The sequence below is a fragment of the Pieris napi genome, chromosome 9, assembly GCF_905475465.1.
Source record: "Pieris napi chromosome 9, ilPieNapi1.2, whole genome shotgun sequence".
NCBI classification, from domain to species: Eukaryota; Metazoa; Arthropoda; class Insecta; order Lepidoptera; family Pieridae; genus Pieris; species Pieris napi.
The window spans coordinates 2,629,905-2,635,568 of NC_062242.1; the positions used below are offsets into that span (position 1 = coordinate 2,629,905).

Below are 5,664 nucleotides of genomic sequence, written 5' to 3' on the forward strand. Positions count from 1 at the left end.
AAGGCCATTTTCATTTCCCTTTTAGTTTATCTTCATCATCTAATTGTGTAAATGGATTTTTTATGTAAATCAAAAGAATTGGTATTGATCTTTTTTTGGGCGTATTCGAATCTGTTTCAATAACAGCCACACAACCAACACTGGAAGTCTGATTTTGATTCCTTGTGAAACAATTGTTTCAATACTTCTTTTGGGTTGAGCGAGTAAACATTTCCACCTCACCGAGGAAAATAGTTAGTCGATGGCCAGTCAGGCCAAAACTAATCACTTAGTACTTATTTAATTAGCATCTGGTAGATATTGCCGGTGATCGCAGAGCTTCTTTGACGTGACAACGTCTTATAATTCGATGGAGCCGGCTGCACGCACGAAAAAACATGACGCATGCGGCGTTACCTCGCTCTGAGGCGTTCCAGTTAAGGCTTGAAGTGCAAGCGAGAGCGCGGAACGAGCGACAAAGAGGCACAATCGGCATCCGCGTTCGGATGCGTTCGTTCGTTAAAAATTTACATAATTGTATTTATGCGTACAATTAAATGTAACTTCGATCAATTCAATTGTGATTTCCATTTACCTTGTTCTCTATATCCAAACAAAAAATAAAATTAAAATTTTATTTTGAAAAATCATTCCGTGTTTTCTTATGACGATGTCACGTTCAACTATCGTCAGTAAACCGACTTTACAGACAACCGATTTTTTTATCGCTCAAGGGCTAAGTATTATAATAAAGCCAGCGTTAAAGGTACACTACCACAGGGACTAAACATTTTAAATATATTTTAATTTTCTATTTCTTTTAAATTATTATTATTAATATGTAGGTTAAGAATATTATAAATACTGTATGTTGTAAATAAATTAATGACTTATATTAACTAAATGAACCCATTACTTTATCTTCATTTAGTATTATCATTTAATAAAACGTCGACCCCCTGAAACAATTTTCGTAATTTAACAGCTCGCTAAGATCTTGCATTAAGATAGAATGTAAAATTTATTCATTGACGAGAAAAAGGCGCGAAAGCCTGCCAGATTCAATTTGAACCTGTACGTAATTTCCTTTCTAGACTTAAAAAGATTATGTTAAAACTTATATGTACTTCTAGCGATTCGCTCATTCTCCTGAGACGTATCAAACTGTTAAAAAATATTGTCAGAATTCTTGAAAGTTATAATTACATCGCTTACTTTTGTTTCGTCGTTCTTTTGTCGTTATAAAGTTTAGAAGTACGAGTAAGTTTGTGATATTTGGATCTGTCAGACACTATGTATCTACGGTCTTACTAATAAAGATTTATGCACATCGTATAAGCCTGTTATAAGAAAAATGTTACTAATAATTCCTGAATTGACAAGTTTGATGTATACTGCTGTTATAACAAGTGTCTGGTTTGTATGAAGACTTGTACAATACTTATACAACGCAGAAGCCTAGTTTAACGGGTGTATATGACAAAAATTGCGTAGCTTGCGTGCTTTAGTTCAAGGAAAGAGCCTTAGAAGATGCTTCTGTCTAGCCCTTTCGTGAGCTTCGGCAAGTTGCTTCTGTTTGAGCTCATGTGTTTCAGCCATCTGCCTTTGTTTTGTTTCGTGCTCTTCCTGGAAACACTGGAACACTACCGTGTTGCGGAGTTTGGCACTTTCCACTATTTGAGATGCCTAAAAAATTTAAGTATGATCGTTGAGGGGTTTTGAATGAAATAGCCCTTTCTCTATCACATTGATACTAACCTCTTCTAACTTTTGTACTGCAGAACGCGGCTTTTTATGTAAAATTCTAGTCCTCTTTGTCTGAGGTTTTGGAGTTTCTATTAGCTGCAAATAATAAAATGTTATTAATATATTAAGTAAATGTGTATATAATTGCTATGGTTGATAAAATAAATACAACTTACATTAGAATTATGAGTTGTATCAGAATTATTAAATCAAACGTCAATCAAACACGGCGGGTTGCCAGGGTAACAATAAATAAGGGTCGTTTTGTTGTTCAACCAATACACATCGATTATTGGTCAAAGAGGTGTTTATGCCCTGTACAAGCTCTATTCACTGAATTACTATCACCTTGTTATAACGCATGTATAGTGATTTTTATTAGTAAGACCGCTTGTGTACAGAGTGCAATATATATATAGTAATTTTAATGCGTTTTGCTTGATAGCCACAGTATATTACTGAATATAATTAATTATATTAGAGTAATGTATTCCAGGAATACACTGCAGTCTATGCACATAAGACACAAAGCCTGTGTGTATTTGTGAAGTCTAGCATGTAATTAAAGGACAATTCAGACATAACTAGAAATCTCAGCGGATTGAAATCTAGGGCGATTGAAACGTAACTAAGTTCAGTACCTAAATATCTCTAATTTAAATGGTTTTTCAATTTTTTTACGAAAATCAAGTAAAACACGTCGATACATAAATGTAATAAAAATTAAATGCTATTACGAAATTCGAGGTAGTAGACGGTGGGCTGCATTATTATAATACTCTTAATCATTGTCAAATAGTTATGTGTCAATTTGATGTTGACTTAAAACGCGATATAATAATCGCGTAACAATTATTTTTATATAATAAACCATGCATACGTATATATTCTGAAACGATGGTTACTAAAGATAATAATGAATGGAATAAAGATAATAATTTTTAATGTGGTCCACACCACATGACCTTATAAAACGTACTTGAAAAGAAGAGCCTTCTTTAAATTAAATCTCAATATGACTTTTAAATTAAATTCTGCAGCTGAGTTTCATCATCGGACGTTGAGGCAGAATACGAAATTCCACCCGTATCACCTCGACGTCCGCTGTTCCACAACTGAGCGTTTTTCAGGGCAGTTTTTGTCGTGCACCACCACTTTGTGGAATCAGCTGCCCACTGAAGTATTTACGAACCAATTCGACTTAGGGTCCTTCAAGAAAAGAGCGCACCAATTCTTAAAAGGCAGGCAACGCACTCGCGAGCCCTCTGGCATTGAGAGTGTCCATGGGCGGCGGTATCACTTAACATCAGGTGAGTCTCCTGCCCGTTTTCCCCCCCGTTCTATAAAAAAAAAACACCTATTTCACTTCAAGCCTTATTGTTGAATGTATTTTTAAGGAGTTCAAGGCGGTTTTGTGGTTTTCCCAGTGACTAGTATCGTTTTCAGTAACGTTAATTCATCAGTAGTAAATTCATTAAATCTTATAAACAAGTAGATTAATAAGGCTGTATAGTAATTGGTTAAAAATGACGAAACCTTCATTAACATTAATTTACAAGCTTCGAAACAGGCGGAATGCGCTAAATTAGTTTTCTGTGTTTAATTATTATCAGAGTACTCACCTTCACAGAACTATTCATCCAGCTTATTTTAATAGCTTTAGAACTAAGAAGTTTGCTGAATAGGAAATGCTTTGTGGTTTAAGAGATAGCTTTGAGTTTCAAGAAAGGGAAATGTAGTTTCATTTTAAGAAATTTTAACTTTGTCATAAATCGTATTACAAAACGTAATTATAATGATTGCGATATCGAAATTATATTGTAATACTGAATATTACCGTGAGCCAATTTCCTACTAAGTCCAGATGAAACACTGCAGGGAAACACTTATACTTGGTACGCTCTTCACTTGAAGGACCATAAATCGAAATGATGTGGGTAAATTTCAGTGGGCATCCCGTTCCACACAGAAAGTAGAAGATGTAAGAAACGCTCACTTGTGAAAATTTACTGTTTCTGTTATCCCATCAGAATGGAACGCAGCGTACAATCATGTACATTTTAAGTTTTCACCCTCTGTAAGCGAGAGACAACAATAAAAATAAATAAACTTAAGTAGAAGTGGGCACATGGCAAGAGGAACAGACAAGGAGCAAGAAAGTAATAAACTGGTTCTCAAGGTTGGTAATATAAACGCAAAAGAAGAAGACAATTTAGAAGGTGTATAGACCACATTAAGGAGTTGGTGCATGGCAGAGAGTTGCACAGTGTAGACAGAAATGGCGGGATTTGGAGAAGACCTTTGCCAAAAAAGGCACACAGATATTTAAATAGAATGATATGATAGAAATATACATATATTTTTTTTATTGGACAATTCACACCAATCGACCTAGTCCCATGCTAAGCTGGTGAAGCTTGTGTTATGGGTACTAGGCAATGGATATACATACATATTATAGATAGATAGACATATAAATACATATTTAAACATCCAAGACCTAAGCACAACACCAAATGCTCATCACATCGATGTTTGTCTCAGCCGGGGATCGAACCCGGGACCCATGGATTCGCAGTCAGGGGTACTACCACTAGACCAATGAGCCGTCAAAATGTGTTAAAGTATCTGAATAATAGGCTTTAATTATTATTAAGCAAGAACCTGCTACATATTTTGTATGCTAAAGCTCCATATAGTTTGTCAAGGTAAGCCAAAAAATACTGTAGTTACTCGGAGTTTTTTAATATTATTACGCCCAGAAGCTCTTACACTACAAACTTTCTTATTTACAACTCGCTAAGTATTTCATTATCTTTATTGTTCCTTTATACGACTGGAATTCGTTTTGCGTTAAAAGATTTTTCACTTGAAAAAAAGCTACATAATGTCGCGATATTAAAATTTAATTTTGCTAAAGTGATATTGCATATTTTTCTGTTTTACGTACCTTTTGTATGCCCAGTATAATAGTACTTTGTTAAATATTAATTATTTATACGTAGCACTATGCAAAAAAAGTATACTAGAATTGCTTTTATAGTCTGTGTGATTACGTAGAGCCATACTATGTATATACATACGAATGCTAAGGAAACAAATAGTTGGTATGTACGAGCCGAAGAAAATTTTTCGCTCGGATCCAATGAAAATGCACAATTACCTTACTTTATTCATAAAAACATAAAATCATCTACTATACTTTTTTAACTAGACTATTATTTTGTCTCTTTCTGTCAAATTATGTTTACACTGCGATGAAGAGACGAAAAGGTACTTTAAAATGCAATTTGACTGTTTTTATGGGTAAAATTTTAATTTACTATCGCAACTAAGTCGCGTGCAAGAGTTGACCACAAATAAATTTACATAGCATATCCATTTTTATGCTTCATTAATTATAAAGTGGCGATTTTTTACTACTTATGTTTAACAATATGTTTTATTAAAAAAATCGCATGAAAAGGCTTAGTAGCAGGCTAATGCGGCAAAGCAATCTAGGCCTTTGATGTGTTTAGATCCTAATTTAATGCCACTGTATAGTCTCGCGGCACACACACGAAAATCCAATCAGTTATATATAGCTACTCATTAATTTTGACACTATCAATAAAATCATTAACAAAATTAAAACATTCTTCAGATTAAACCAAGCATTAATTAACATGCCCAAAGTAGTGTTGCCCAAATAGGTTTAGCGTTCAACTTTCAACCAGGAGGTCGTATGACGGCTTTGCAACAGTTTCTTGACGTCTTAGCGTCACGAAGATGTGCAGCGTTTTTGTCGAGGGAGGAGCGATTAAGAGAGAGTGAGAAGGGCGTATTACCTTATAGGAAATTCTATTTTTAAAATTAAAATTTCGTAAAGAGAATTTATGAAATATTAGTATTTTATATTTTATGCAACATAATTTTATGAAATCTCAAATGACGAATTGT

The 5,664-nt window shown here is 34.2% G+C and overlaps 1 long non-coding RNA gene across 1 annotated transcript; it reads right to left on the reverse strand.

Annotated features, from left to right (window-relative positions):
• Positions 1–1,592: 1,592 nt before the first annotated feature.
• LOC125052513 lies at positions 1,593–2,008 on the reverse strand. Its single transcript, XR_007117457.1, has 3 exons — positions 1,902–2,008; positions 1,738–1,821; positions 1,593–1,665 (listed from the first exon to the last, which is right to left on the reverse strand). It is a non-coding gene; the product is annotated as an uncharacterized LOC125052513 (long non-coding RNA).
• Between the last annotated feature and the right edge of the window lie 3,656 nt (positions 2,009–5,664).